We start from the raw sequence: 14,778 nt of genomic DNA on the forward strand, positions 1-14,778 counted from the left end.
TCCCTGGATTTTCCCCTCTACCATCTAGCCAAGTGAGAGTCCTCCCACACACACAAATCAAAAACTACTTCTTTTAAAGTTCCCTGCTATTTATGGGATAAAACCCGCCCCGGTTAAGTTGGCTCCAAAAATTCTTACCCAAAACTTCGCTTTCTGGTAAGTTCGCCCTTCACCACTGGCATATGCAAAAAATTGCTATACACTGATTATTAACGAGCTCCTAACGAATGTATAATTGTGCTGTGTCTGCCCGTCTGTCCGTTAGCACCGATACCTCGGAAACGAGTTGACCGATTACAATGAAATTTTGCAGGTGGATTCTTTATCAAATTTGTCGAGTTCGTGAATTGGAAATGTAGGACATCACCGTTAGTTATGAGCAAAACTGCACGAAATTCCAGCTGGGCATAGCTTTAGCCATATAATACGCAATGTCAAAAGTTGAGTCTACTCGATTCAACATTCACAGTGCCCTTTTAGTATATCGATCATTTATGAACCGATTTGCACTAAATTCAAACTGGGAATAGCCACTACCATATAATATGCAATGTAAAATGTTAAGGCTTTAAGAATATGCAACAAATTCGTTTTAAAACCAGGTGTTGGGTTTTTTAAAAAATGCTCGTACACGTCTATCATTATTTTTTCTTGCACATTTTTTGCACTAAAGAGAAAATATGCAGGGTGCGTCCAAAAATGTAGGTATGCACCTAAAATTAATTTTTTTTTACCCCGAAAGAGTTAAAGATAGGTATAGGATATGCTACATAAATTATGCATAGAATTTGACACAGAATTCAACACCTGATTTTTAATTTAATTTGCTCCATATTTTTGCCGCTCACTTAGTGGTTCAGGGCCAGTTCCATACAAATGTGATAAAGGGGCTAGTCTCATCTTTTCCCGACGTCGCGTCGTGCCGATGCTGTTTCTAATTAGGTCCGCCACGGAGTTAAACCAGGAGGGGGTTAAAATTTGTTTACAAATTTAATCCAAAATTGCGCCATGCGCCATCTTAAAAACCGGCTGTCAACAAGTTATAGGCTGAAAGTTTAATCAACCCTTCCTCAATGCTAGCTCGCTCTACTGTCTCAAAGAAAATGATTCATGGTCCAGAAATAACAGATTCTGTTTTTATTAAATTGAGTTGTGCCCGGTTTTGCCAACGATACCACCAATACCGTTTCTGTTGAGTTAATAAAGAAGGGAATTTTTGAAAAATGGTTACAAATTCCAATACGGAGAATGAAATTAATTGTGATACGAGGTACGTAACTCCCAAGTGAAATATTTTGGACCCTCAATATTGTTTGGAAAAAAATATTTGTTTTGGTTTTCTCTACCCCTCAATTATTACCGCTTTTTTAAGAATAATCAAATGCGCTATTGTTTGCGTTTTGTCCGTTCGTCCGTCCGTCTTGCCGGACCCACTTCTGCGGTTTTGAACTACTTTTAGGAGAATTCCTGGAATTTTTTGCAATTACTAGCCTATACCTTGAAGGTGTGCCAGGCGCCCCTTTTTATCTTTCATTGCATTCTAATTAAAGATCTCAACAAAAGGAACTACCGCCCTTCTTTGTGTTGTACCAACCATAGTTCTCATCCTCTACCCCTTACCGTGATGGGATATAATTTCTTATCTCAAGAACAAATTGTCGGGGGAAGGTACTCACAAAGGGCGATTGGGACCATTGGTTAACTTTAAGAGCGAATATCTCGAGAACGGTTTGTTGGAGGAGAGTACTCACGAGGGCAAAATTAATTATTAATAATTTTTTCCAAACTGTGCTTAATTTGCCGAAGTAACTTAGCACAATCGATTTTCTGCGTGTAATTCAAAACCAAAGCCAGAAAACGAACCGACAAACACAATTTAGAACAAATAATCCATTGATATACGTGTACGAAAGCTCACTGTTATTACAATCGACAAAATAAAAGCTTGAACTTATTATGAGTAATATTTGTTTGGTGGAATGTTCTTGAAACCTTGACTCTTTTTCAACTTAAAAATTTTCCTTCTACAGAATTCAACAGGAAATGCTCCCGTTACAGAGATACCGGAGGGGTCTCAAGACGTCTCAAAGGAAGGGAAAGTTATGGAAATCCCTTTGTATTAACCTTTATAATATTATCATGAATGCAATTGCTGCAATTGTCAATGTAAGGTTTTTAGCGCATTTTTTCAGAATTTAAAAAAATGTGCTAATGTTTCCGTTCTGCCCGTCCGTCGGTCCAAACCTAGGTCCAGACCCACTTCTGCCGTTTTGAACTACTTCTAGGGGAAGGATCCTAGAGTCCTGGAATTTGTTGCAATAGGTACACTATACCTCGAAGGTGAGACGACTATCAAATTTAGTTGGGGGGGGGGGGGCACAAATTATTTCCCGAGAAACATTACTTTTACATGGGACTATCAAGGTATTCTAATGAAAGGTACTTCTCCCTCTCGAGCCCTTATCGTGATCGGTTATAATTTCTTATATCTGAAGTTTGTCGGAGGAGGGTACTCACAAAGGGCGATTGCGACATCTGGAAGAAATATATCCATTGATGAAATCAATATTATAAAAGCGAACATCTCGAAAACGGTTTGTCGGGGGAGAGTACCCCCAAAGGCCAAATGAATCGTCTGGACGAGAAATATCTATTGATGAAGTGTTTCACAGGAAGGTAAACATCGATAAATATACCATGGCACTATCTTATAACTCAACTATGTACTAAGCTATTTCGGTTCAAAAAATGCGCTTTGTGGGCAAATTAAGTTTTGAAGTATGGTTATTAAGGTCTCATTTGATAACAGAGGTATCCGTCGCCCAATTCTTCGCTAATTTTGTGGAAGAAATAAATGAGTTTGTTGTCAAACTAGATTTGGTGCTCTTCAGATCTGGGTCGGTTTTTCATTTACACACAGCACAAATTTATTCAGTAGCTGCTGTAAGAAAAAGTAGCACTCAGGGCCAGAGACAAATACCACGCTACAAGCGCTCCATCGAAACAGGTTATAAATGAAAATCTTAATTACCTTGGGATTTCAATAACCCATTCCAATCTTACACCACGATTTCACACATACACGTACAAGAAAACACCAACGCCAAACTGAATCGCCTCGGAACTTCCATTTCTGTATTACATAACACTTAAACTTTTCGACTCGAACTCGACTACTCAATCTAACACGACGTACTTAAAATCTCTTAATTCGCCAACTAGCTTTCTTTAATAAATGTATAACTACACAAACTGACTGTCTTTAGTACTTCCCAAAACCGAGAAGCCGACAGCACGGCTCCAATAAATGGGCCCAACTCCCCCAACGGCCAAAGAACACGGCGGCGGCGGCAACCCCGACTTCTCACACACACACGGTGTGTGTATTCTTTAGTTAAAATACGCAAAATCCTCCTATCTAAAACCCCCCGCATCTGCGACATCCGTTTACAAAATTAATTAACTTATCCATGACCGGAAAACAGCATTAGATACATTTTTCATATATTACGGTAATAATTTCGATGTAAGTATTGCATTATAACATGAAATTGCTTTACAATTAAATAAACAAAATAAGCAAACTACAATGCGGCTATAAACAAAAATTAACCATCGCACTTAAATGAACACAAAGACTTATATTGTGTAAATGAGAAATTTCAAGGACTATAAATGTAAGATATATCGGAAGTACCATCACCTTTTTTTGTAAGAAATTTGCGAATAGTAATGGTAATTCTTTTTATAGAAATAACACAAATGGTCGAAATTCGGTTTGAACTGTACCATTATTCCACCAAAAAACTAATCAATACATTTTCTCTATCACAAAGGACAACAAATCATTCATATATCTAAACTTAATAAATTAATACCCATTGTAAACAATTCTTAATAATTTTTAACTAAATGTATAGGTTTTAAACAATCGTGACGAGAGATTGAGCTCTTTCAAAACGAGGTCTAAAAAATAAGATGCAATGAAAAAAGGTTTTCGTCTTAGGGCGAGTAATTTTAACGCATTTTCCATGGATTGATCAGTCAGTTTCCGAGAGGTCATGTAATGGACTATTTATGTGTGCAATGGAAAATAAGATATCTTATAAATAAGAAACACTGCACAGTTTGCGCATGCGCATATCTGATTTTTACAAAATGCGATGTTTGTCTTTACAAAAACGAACTAAATATCTTGAAAACCGTAGGAGTAGTTAAGGCCTCGGGCGGATGGACGGGCGGAGAAGGTGGCCATAATCTGAGCCTTTCAACATAAGTTGGAAAATGCGCTAAAAAGAGCATCCAATATTAAAATAAATCTTATCAGCTTATTCTACACTACCAAAAAGTAACGGGAATCAAAGAAATCCCCTAATTGTGTAATTCAGAAGACGCCCCCTAGGAGACAAATGTTTGATCAAAATTCCGTTTACGCTCAGATTCTCATAAGATTCAAGTCAGATCAGCATCAGCGTCAGTGTATCTTTTAACAGAAGCAGGAGCTTCTATAAGAAAGTGTAGGTACTATTGGCCAAGAGACATTCTTGCTTTTTGTCCACCGGTCGGAAAAAAGTCATTTCACCCTATGAGAGGGGGTTGTCTGCTCTATAACAATTAATTATATTTCACCAATTCGATCGAATTAAAAGACCGATTATCGAAAAATAGTTAATGCCTGTATCTTATCGATTTATCAATTTTACGAAGCACAACATAAATTAACTTTTGTGAATTCCTCCACTATTTGTTTACGGATTTCCCTTACTACGTCAACGTTGCGCTTCTAATTCTGGAAATCTACAGCAATATCTACATCACACAATGTAAAAATAATCTGCAACGCGATACCAATATTTAATTGGCCGTAACCCCCAAATCAATCTCAGCTGAGGTTGCCACTTTTAATTGTTTCAACCGGTAGTTCACAAGTCCATTATCAATTTTGTACTTTTTAAATTAAGCGAATCTGACCAATCGTTTGAGAACGATTAATCACCGCTTGTGTTGCGGAAGTTTAAAGGTATATTTACGGGAGCTTTTAAGATTAAGCTTTAGGGTTGGTTTCCGTAATAACGCGATGCCGTGGGTTTCATATCGGAAACTTGAGATTCCCGCAAGGGAAGCCTACTTACCTACTCGTAACCGTTAGTGCAATTTATTTCAGATCGACGTTTTTATGCTTGACCTGAAATTGGTCAATATTCGCCACTCAATCATAATTAAAAAGCTCGCGCGAGCAATAAATAATTGAAATGACAATTGGGGTTATATTTCTACAGAAACTAACTGTGCTGGTTTTGACTGAAGGAGGTGAGACATGGGGGGATTAATTTGAGTGTAAAGAACCCCACGAAATGTCGTGTGGTTTCGTGGCCAAGGACAACCACTAGCTGCATTAGAGCTGCATTTTATAGCGCTTCCTTGCTTCTAACGTCGCGCCGTTGTATTTACATCCGCATGATATGCGTGTGCGTATTATGTGTCTTTTAAGCCACGAAAAACACGCCTGGCTAGTCGGCCGGATATCGAAATTTGCCGCTCGTACGCATTGAGATAACGATAATGCAAGGTCCGAAAATAGGGTCACCGGACGTCAGATTTCTATACCGAATCGTACCTATCAATGTTAGCCTATTAGAACGGATTAACATTTTTTTTCTACGAAAATTATTTAACAAACTTCACGTTTGTCGATTACATTTTTCAGGTCCACTGCTGTTAGTGGAATGTACCATGAATAATTGCATACCGAAAGACGTTACTCTATGCGTAAGGGTCAATAAAACAACCACGCAAGAATTGGTGAATTAGCTTCATTTATTAAGCTTAATTTGAAGCTTTGTTGTTTTGATTGCGACAATGCAGATACTTCGTTAACGAGGTCTCATTATTTTAACTTTTTAACAAGGATATAGGAAAATTGGTAGGTTGAGAAAGTCTCCCAAACTTACTTGGTCACAGCGTCAAAAAAACGATGTCGGTACTTTTATGCTTGGCATCTCTTTTATCTTAGGTTTTTATAGGTGCGGAAAGCCGCCCATAATGTCAAATGTATAGCTGTTTTACGAGCTTTCCACAGTTATTAAATAACATTCCATATGTATTCTTTGCATGACTTTCTGTTATTATTAAATATTTTATTGTTACTTAGAATGGAAAATATCACGTTTCGTAAAAGTGCTGGGGTAACCTTGACATTGGGAGGTAAACATCGGCCAGGTGAAAAAAATTGTAGGTCCGTGAAGTAAAAAGTTTTCTATTTATAGTTGTAATTTTGTGCTCATTGTGTGCCACCTTTTTGCATAATTTCAATTTTGTGCCGTTTTTGTTTTTGAGTTATTAAAATTTGAGATATTAGGGCAATTAACTTTTATGGGTTAATTTTGCACTTTGTGCTATTTCATATGCCTACACATGATTTTTAATTTCAAAACGAACCACCCACTGTATTTTACAATTTTGATGCGACTTGATAGAGGGAAGTTTTAATGGAAGGTTTACCTTAGTTCACATTCACCCCAGTACCCCTAGCTACCGCCACTTTAAAATTATAATGTGCATCTCCTATCGAGTGACACTTCATGTTAAAGGCCATACGGAAATGCCCCTTAAATCAAATAGGGATGGTCTGATTATGAATTAATATTTAAAAAACCAAAGCAAATACAAAATAAATGAATTTTACATTTCGCGTTTTTAACGTGTACAATTAATTTAATAAAATACTAAAAATGGTTTCCACTAGTGCACAGACCACAATAAAATCTGTGTTAAAATTACCAAAAGTGTTTCTTGTAATTTGTCTTCATTCGTGTATTATTTTGTGTCTATTAACTCTTAAATATTCTCAGGTGGGGTCTTATACCTACACTACCGTTTTAAAAAGTACCCAAAGAAAGATATCAATCTGGGTCAAGTTCAAGTCAGACAACCGTATTGGTCATCCTACGCCACCCCCTCTGATAATCCATTTACCAGGAGACCGATTGAGCCACTGCCTAGCAGCCAGAGCATAATGTAGCGAAGGTCCATCTTGCTGAAAGTGAAAATGTTCTTCGTCTGACAGTATTTTCCCATTGTCGTCCTCTTGAATCTCGACTCTCCATAGATTGTATGATTAGAGGTTTGTCCCTATTTCCATTTTTCTTTCGAGGCATATTAGCCCAATAATTTGATTCCCAAGAATACCTGCACAAACATTCATGGTATGCAGAAATTGGGTGCGATCTTTTCGAAACAAGCGTGGATATTTCTTAGGTTTCAATGAATCGATTTTATCTAACTCGAACAACAAAAGCAAAGTAGCAAACACAGAACAATCAAATAACAAATAGTAAAAAAAACAACAACAAAAAAGATTTTTTAGAAGGATTTAAACATTATTTAAATTAACAACTAATAAGTTGATGATAAACGTCAATTGTTCTGTCGTCATTTTTTTAGGATACTTAATGTAACTGTAGGTGAAAATGTATCAAATTATTTTGTATTTGCCTTGATGGTTTTTAAAATTAATTTATAACCAGACCATCCAAATTTGATTTTGTGCATATTTTTGTAAAGGGAATTTTGTAATGCGTCATATTACAATTTTAAAATGGTGGTAGCTAGGGCAATTGATATTCAAAAAGATTCAAGTGATTCAAAACATTTCAAACAAGATTGAAAAAAGTTCAAATAAAAAAAAAATATAAAAAGTTTATGAATTTTTAATTTTTTTAGAAACCTTAGTTGAATCTATTTAAATAAATATTACATTTTTTGGACTTTTTTATTGTTATATTTTCGAAATTAGTTGATTTATAGTTTTTATGAAAAAATTATAAAGGATGTTCCATTTAAAGAATAAGGTTAGGTCCGATATTTTGAAAACGGCTGATTATTCATCAATCATAAACATGATTTTTGTAATAAAAATTAAAAATTTGTAGTATCTCCTTAAATATAGGAGCATTCTGAAGACTTTTCTATTTTCTCCCGTATCTCTTAAGCGAGCTAATATGTTGCAATTTTTATTTTGCAGTTTTAAGTTTGACTTTTTTGATGGTGCGAAATTAAAAGAATTTGGAACCAATAACAATTTCCAGATAACCAACAAATTGTCACTTTAAACAATCCTGACATTTATAGTTCGCCATGGAGACCTAGATGTCAGGAATAAATTTAATGTATAAAATGCAACATTGGAAAATAATATTTAATAAATGTAACGGACGATCAAAACTGAGTAGCGGTCGAGTCGCCTTTGGAAGTTAAAGGTTAGTATGATTTCCCACGTAAACAAAAATTCCAAAGGTGACTTGACAGCAACTCATTTTTAATCGCATAGTATAACAAGTGATACATAAAAAATTAAGAAATGTTAGGCTCTTTTCAAAAATGCCACAATATATGGGGTGATCCGTATGAAAAATAGTAGTAGTTTAGGGCTTTATCGATGAAGTGCTCCATTTATTTTTAGTGTTCTAAGGCAAGTATATAAGAATGAGACCCAAAAATTTTATTTAGTATGGTTTCTGTAGGCTATCGATTTCGACGTATCATAGTCATCTTCAGGCCGAGCGTCAAATTGAGAAAATTACAGAAATCAAGGTGTAGCGATTGAAGATCATGTTTACCAGTTGTTAAAATGGAGTAATTAAATTAATTAAAATGTTTAAAACGGTATAAAAATCATGGTCGGGCATGTCAATATATTAATTTAAAGTGAGGTTATGGTTGCTGTTCTGTAGTTTTGGGGCTTTACAAAAAAACAAACACCCAGTATAAAAACTGTCAATCGCGATGGATTCTACAAAAAAGTGTCCAAACTCAATTATCTTTAATTATAAGCAAGTTATAAAGTAGAAAGAAATCGACTAAATTTTTAAAACACCCCCTAGCGGCCAAACGATTAGAGATAGTTGAATTCTGTTTGTACCAGTGATTTTCTCTTTAAAATTGAGCTCAATACACGTAGGTCCATTTTTTCTTCATAAACATAAACGGTATTTCCTTAAGAAGAAGTTGATTTTGGAACCCCTGTATATCGGAAATAACCGTAAGTGCATTGAATTCCAGACGTGTTCGAAATTTTTTCTCTAATTCGGTGATAAATAATCAATGCTCTCCAAATTTGAACAGAAATCGTCGTCTTGATGAGGTTATCAGAAATGCTTCAAAACAGCAGAAGAAGGATCTTTTCGATTTTCATCTTTAAAGGTTGAAAAAGTAGGTTTCTTTAAAACTGACACACTGTCCCTATATCTATTTCTATTCTTGTCAATCTATCTACGGTAGGGGTAATTGTTTTAAATAGAAGAGACGGGCGTAAATCGTTGCTTATTTGGTGATCGTTGTTTTGTTTCGTAGACGCTTATTGTTTTGGTGATTGTTAGTTTTGTCGTTATTTGAGCGTATAATTGGAAAGACAGCCAGTCTTTCTAATTGTAAAGTTCTTGTTATAGAAGAAAGTTTAGTTGAGTGCTATGAGTATTAAAAGTAAGTTGTCGTGATAGAAGTGAATGCTTTAAGTCGAATTGAAGACGGTTATGAAGAAGTTATTTTTCAGTGCCCATTAAAAGAAGTTTTCTATCATTAAAGCGCCAAATATTATTCAGTAATTACAACGAACTCAGTGTCGTCTAAATCGTGGTTCAAGTGCTATAGTGAGTGAATTTTGGAAGAATTTTCACCTGATGTTTTGTGTTAATACGCCTGTTTGAAAATCTCAGTACGACCGGATGCAATATATAGGGTGTTCTATTTAAAATAAGACAGTTGGTGCCTATCAATTTCTAGGATATCTAGACTTAAAAATATTTTAGATAAATTCCACATTAGTAGTGTTAAATTTTCAAAATTTTACAGACATAGATATCCGGCATTCATGGTGGGACACCCTGTAGTAAAAAACCTCAGTTTGCCTCTTAGAAAAAGAATTCCTATACCTCGAAACGTATGGTGCCCATTTGGGAGGGAGGAACTGTTTGTAGTTTAAAATAATGCTAAATTTAAGTTGCTTTTTACCTTGTCATATAAATTTTTGATCCAAACTTCATAAACAATAGATGCGCCCCAGGTCAAGATATGCAGCGACTGTTCCCCTTTGTTAACTACTCATGGCTTTACGTATAAGTATATATTTTTCGCTGATTGAAAACTACGTCCATCAAGAAATGCTGCACGGCTATTCTCACAGAACCAGAAATGTGTACCCGTTTAAATCATTTTGAAAAATTATAGGCTCGAAACAGGTCCCGTTACTACATGGCAAAATTAAGCTTTCCTGCAACATGGCCCATGAAAAAATAAATAATATATGTCTGCATGGCAAACCCCAAACTTTTAAATACTAATGGCACAAAAAAGGACTGCCCTATGTAATTTAGTTAATTAAAAGGAAACGAGGAGACCAAGAAAGAAGTAAGCAAACGCTCACTTTCTTTTGTGAATTTATTAAATATTGAAAAAGAAAATTTACCAATCCACAACGATTATTAAAAACTTTAGTTCACGCAAATTCATTAATAAATACGAATATTAATGCAAAGTCCCCAAAACGCTATCATTACACGATTCGGGTAATGAAGGCCTCATAAATAATTTGCAGTCGAATTTCCCTTTCGAACTTCGAGGGTCTATCCGGAATATGAAAGCCATTGCAGACTAATTTTACGAAGTTTTATAAATAATAGATAGGGGCCAGTTTGCATGGCAGCTTCGTGGTTTTGAAATACACGCATCTCACGCAGGAACGATTTGCGTGAGCGATACGATATTTTGATAACACAGCAAAAGCCCTCTTGCAGAATGCGTAACGTATATAGTGACTATTTTTACTATACCTACATTTTCGATGGGTCGAATACGGAAATATTGAGTTATTGGTTTTTAATCGCGCGCGCGAGGGTAATTTATTATGGCCGAAAATTGATATTGATCGCAAAGTTTCGCTATTTTCGTCGTCAATCAATCGAAATGCGCCCCAACGTAAATCGGCAATAATGAGAGTGAATAATTTAATTTCTTTTTATATTCACTTAAGTTTTGTGCGTGACATTACATTAGTTTTACCTGCACCACCTACTTGTTTCAGTATCCACTCTACAATTATCCTGCTTAAAATTTTATTGCAATACATCAACAACGACATGTACAACAACATTAAGGTCATTTTTCATGTCTTTCCTTCACGCTTTTCGGATGTACTTTCCGTTTGTGAAATATGGCTACGGCTACCAAATAATATGTTGGATAAAATTAAATCCGCAGCTCAAAACAAAAGGTCTTCCCTTATTTTAACGAAACGTGGTGAAAAGGGTTCTTTGACAATACTTCACGGTAAGAGATCTGACTTTCCACCTTTCTCGATTGCCTTTAACTTTTTTTTTTCCAGAGTAATCGTTCGAGTTCTTCCCAAGTCGTGGCCTAATTTTACTTACAAATAGGAATTTGTTTCATACCTTAAACAAATAAAGTAAAATATGGTAGACAAAAGGAAATTTTGGAAACATACATCTTTCTTATGGCACTTGAAGAAATGCGATAACTGACTAATCAATTAGTTGAAGTGCTCGCTTATAAAGCACCAAAAATTAATAAGGGATTTCTTCTTCTTCGTAAGCCATAGGGTTAGCTTTTGTTTTCTTAAATTCATTTTTTTAGGTACCCCTGGTAGATTGTAAAACAAGCGTTTATTTTCTGATTTGTTTAGAACATTTTTGGTCTCTTGTAATTTTTCGGTATCTGTGACCGTTATCCAGGAAAAAATAAAAATCAACTTTCGATAGTTATAGCTAAACGAAAATATAATTTTTAAAAGGTCCAGCAGGCCCTGGCTTTATTTGGATAATATCTTGTTTTTATTAGTTGGCATTGAAAATTGTATCATGTGTTTGCATTACACGATTCATTTGTAAAGTGTACTGTAGAACTATAACACTAACACCCTATATATCGATAACGAAGAGTTTCCCGACCTATGTTTGTATGAATTCTTGATTATAAAATAATCCAACCCCTTCCATATTTAGGAACACCCTGCATATAAGTAGCCTTTTTTTTCCCTTAGTATAGATACTTGTTCCATATTGTATGCGTGTTATTATATCTGCTCTTATTACTGGTTTTGTTACTTCTTTGTTCATTTGACCATCGCTTAAGCAGTCAACCTCGAGAAGGAAAAGGGAATTGGCCTATGTAGTACAGGGTGTTCACAATGAAATTTTCCGAATTTTACTAGTTTTTTTTCTAATTGAACTACCACTATTTTATTCCGCTATTCCATAATTTTTGTGTTTTCTTCAATTTTTATAAGGGACGTCTGTGTCCAAACCTCGTAGTTTTTCAAATTCACCTTTTTAATTCATTTTATTTAATACGAAATAAGTGCAAATATTTAATTTAAGACTTATTAAGAATCAAATAAAACGATGTCAGCATTGACAAATCATAAAGTGAATAGGTTTCAATGTAGACGTTAACAAATGACATCGAAACTAAACTAAAAATACAGGGTGTTTTATTTAGAAAATCAGTTATATATTATTTACACCGGTAAAAATGGGACACCCTGTACATTCAAACAAAATTTCTATAGACGCGCAACCATCTATAGTTGATATTTGCAATAAAGGATTTTTAACGCATTTTTTAAGAATTAAAAAAAATGTGCTATTGTTTGCGTTTTGTCCGTCCGTCCGGACCCACTTCTACCGTTTCGAACTACTTCTAGGAGAATGGTCCTGGAATTTTTTACAATAGGTAGTGCCAGACGGCTCTCAAATGTCGCTTTCTAAAAGGGGGGCCCCCCCACCAATTATTTCCTGAGATGCTGTGTTTAAAAGTAAAACGTGCATAACTTACATACGACAACTAATTGGTCTCAGATTTTGCATACGCATGTCTTTATTGGTGCCAGTTAAACATTACAAAATGGGGGGGGTTAACCCTTCATGGTAAAAATTAATTCGATCTCTCATTGTATTCTAATTAAAGGTCTCAACGAAAGGAACCGTTGTCTACCCTTCTTTTTGTCCTCTTATCAAAGTACGGAGTGGAGGGGAGGGGGGGTGGAACTAGTTTTACCTTCATGGTACTCTAATGAAAGGTCTCAACGAAATGAATTATTTTAATCAACCATAGCCCTCCTCCTCGACCTCTTATCGTGATCGGGTATATTCCCTTCTACCTCAAGAACCGATTGTCGGAAGAGGGTACTCACAAAGGGCGATTGAGACGTCTGCGAGAAATATATCCATTGGTGATGTCAACACAATAGCTATTTCGGTTAAAAAATGCGCTTTATCTGCAGAAGAGGTGTGCACAATTTATACTTGTTTATATTTTTACTAGTTATGAGCTAGGAAAGACCGACACACTGTTGCGGAACCCTGTATAACATTTTCCTGGTTGTTGTTGAAAGAATCCTTATCTTTTCCAAATCCACAAAAATATTCACACAGGATGCACAGATAATTAATAATCATAAACATCATGTTTAACGTGCGTTATTTAGTATAGGCAAAGTTACGTTTTTGGTAGATAACCTACACGTTAAGTTTAACGTTAGTGATACATCACAGGGCTAAATATCACTATAACTACGCAAACTCTAGTTAACGTTAACCCGCCTGTAGACACTCGGATACTAACAAGTAATTCTTTTACAGTGGAATTCGGAAACATGATTTTCCACACATTCGAAAATAAGATTAACCTTGCAAACTCAAATGACCTTCTAGGTAACCTTGCAAATTTCTTATTATTTACCAGACGTACTCATGAGATCGATAATTTTAAACTTCGCTAATAAAATACTGACCTGCATTACCAAAAATGCGCTTTAATCATGCATATGCTGATTTACAACTTGTTTGTTTAAAGTTTCGGCCCGAAGCTGTAGAAGAAGATAGGAAAAATGAAACATCTCCAGGTTCGTATAACACGCTCGGGGATGACCCCACATCATATGGTAGATCCGTTCCTAAAGTTGTTAATTACACTGCCCCGGTAGATAACATACATGCACACTCTTCGTCTTTCTACGGACCCGCATCTGCTGCCAGCCAGCCAGCCAGCTACCCAGCCCGCCAGTAGCCAGCTAGTCGGCCAAACGGAGAATAAAAGCTACTTTTTTACAAATAAATTTGCATAAATGCGCTCCGCCATCTCATTACAAAAGAAAATGTTATCTGTCCTATAATGACAATTTTTGACAAAAATGAACCCGGTTTGGTTAATAATTTATCAAAAAGAAAATTTGGAGATGCGGTCAAAAAATTCTAAAAGGTACGTCACCGCGCACTGGCGAAGTATAAATTACGAGAATTTTTTAATCCTAATGGGATTTTCGTAAAACCTACTCCACTTATGTTTGGATCAAATCTACGCGGAAAAATCTCACATTTTTTTAAAATTTCGTACCGATTTCATAATGATGTAAAACTACCCCCTTCGCTTATCGCACTACCGAATGATGTACAAGTAAATTGGACAAAAGGCTCAATATTCTTCACTGATTTTATCTAAAAATTCTTCTTTGCCTTTTAAGAATATACCCAAAAACGAAACCACAAAATTAAAAATGAATATTTTTCCAAATACTTTAATTCGGATTTGTGCACACGGATAAGAAAGCAAAATGTATATGTCTTTACTACAGCCCTACAGAAGGGTTTAAACAGATTGTTTATTATTATTAGGTGACAAATTGGGGTTTATGACAAACATCTCCAAATAGGATCATGACAATTCAAATTGCTAGTAATTTATTGCTTAACAGAACCAAGGTCCCTG

This window comes from Photinus pyralis, unplaced genomic scaffold (genome assembly GCF_008802855.1).
Source record: "Photinus pyralis isolate 1611_PpyrPB1 unplaced genomic scaffold, Ppyr1.3 Ppyr1.4_LG4, whole genome shotgun sequence".
Taxonomy (NCBI): Eukaryota; Metazoa; Arthropoda; class Insecta; order Coleoptera; family Lampyridae; genus Photinus; species Photinus pyralis.